Source organism: Microtus ochrogaster, chromosome 24 (assembly GCF_000317375.1).
Source record: "Microtus ochrogaster isolate Prairie Vole_2 chromosome 24, MicOch1.0, whole genome shotgun sequence".
In the NCBI taxonomy this organism is placed as follows: domain Eukaryota; kingdom Metazoa; phylum Chordata; class Mammalia; order Rodentia; family Cricetidae; genus Microtus; species Microtus ochrogaster.
Genome location: NC_022024.1, coordinates 7226938 through 7228907, shown reverse-complemented (window position 1 = coordinate 7228907; position 1970 = coordinate 7226938).

The window sequence follows — 1970 nt, the reverse complement described above, 5'->3', positions numbered from 1 at the left end:
GTAACCACTGAGCCATCTCTCCGAAGAACTGTACCTAAGGTTGACCTCTGACCTCCACGTGCATGTCTTTTCATCATTTAAAATAAATAAATGAATAAATAAATAAATAAAAATAAAAAAACAAATGAACAATGATGGACTGAGAGTTACATGGTTACATGTTTTTAAAAATGAATTAGCTGTGAAGAGAAAAATCAGGACAATAAGGTAAATTTGGGTCTGTGGTCATATGGGTTGTTCTGTTTGGGATTCTCAGGGCTGAAACTGAGTTAGTTGAGTGTCCCAACATGACACCAGGACTCTCAGAATTAATACAGCACCAGTCATGGAGGTGGCAAATCCTAGGGAGAGTTTGGACGAGTTTATATTTTTCTTGAAAGACAAGTCAAGATCACCAGGTGATGCATCCTTTTTCAGTGAATCTCACAAGAGGAAATGAATAATGTTTACATTTTCTTATTTTAAATAAACAAAACATGCCAGGCTTTAAAGCAAACGCGAGTGGCTGCTCTGTATTCTGCCTTGTGCACTTGGACCTGGACCAGGCTGCTCAGCAGAAGAGTGTGAAGAAACAAGGAGCCTTTTCTCTTTATAACAGAGGCTGCATTCTCAAAGGATGGAAGTTTGTTAAAAAATGGGCTGGTTTGAAATCAATTCTACTCTATGGAAGAGGGAAGCACATTAAGAGCGCATTTTGCTAATGCTTGCTTTCTTCGAAGATAAAAAACTTGTAACTTAATGCACCATCCGCTCATTCTTTGTAAGAGAGAGAAAACAATATAAAATGCAAATGAGGCCAATATTTCTGCTGATTTGAGCAGGCGGTCACACTGGGGCACATCATTTTTGGAATTGTTAGTAACCTTTCGCGTTCGCTGGTGGCCTTACCCTTTTTCTTTCTGCCATTTCTCCTAGACTTTCTCTCTTTATCTTTTCTATGAAGACTCCACACGCGAGAAGTGGACTAACGTTCCTAGTTACAGGAAGACTGCGGTCCCTCCCTGCTTTCATCTCGGTACGCTCTCGAGTGACGGCGTTTCTGTTGTTCTTTGTGGCCTTGGTTGCTGATAATCTCACCCAGACTCTCAGGAATGCGGTGCTGTACCCCCAAGTTATCCCTTCAGAGAGTCTGAACCCAAACGGTTTTGCCTGTGTTGAGTTTGAACAGTCTAGCTGCCATGTGCGTGGTGGGAGGAAGGTAAAGTCATGTAGAAAACTGAGACAGAGAAAAAAGTGATTGCAGCGAATAACCACGTAGTCTATCCTATACCACAAATGAATTGCTAGATGTTTTGTTTCTTCTAAGTGGTACCCACAGCTAAAATTTTCTTTGAAATAACTTTGACAGTAACTACTTTCACTAAATGGACAATGGTACTACCTCTAAACCTACTGTGAAAAATAATATCTTCCTCAAAAGAATGGCAGACACAACATTAAATTTTTATCTTACTCTTAATGTCCACTTGGTTCTAGAATTTTCTTTAAAAACACCATATAGCAGGATCTATTATTACACAACACTAATCCAAAATGCATCGTGTCCATTTCGTTCAGTTTCTAAAAGCACTATAGAGCATTTGTGCCTGTGTTGTCAAGGCCAGCACTTTGCAAGGTTTTACCCATTCTCAAAGCCAAGCTCGAGGCCAGCTATTTCAGTCTGTATTGATTTTCCTACTGCTTGTGCAAACCTTTTATTAGCTGTATCAGGAATTTTGACACTAAAATGCATTCTGGAGTTCAGTTGTCATTGAAAAGACGTCCTGATGGGGAGCGATCCTCTTGTGCACAGCCATTTTATTCTCACAACTACTGTCAGAGTCAAGACGCAAATCTGAGTTTCAATAAATGCCGTGGAGCTAAAATACAAGGGAGTGACCTTAAAATAGGAGGGAGATCATTTCATAGAGTAGTGTTAGAAGAGACTTCGAAGCTGGACAGTCGTAGTGCATACCTTTAATCCCAGCACT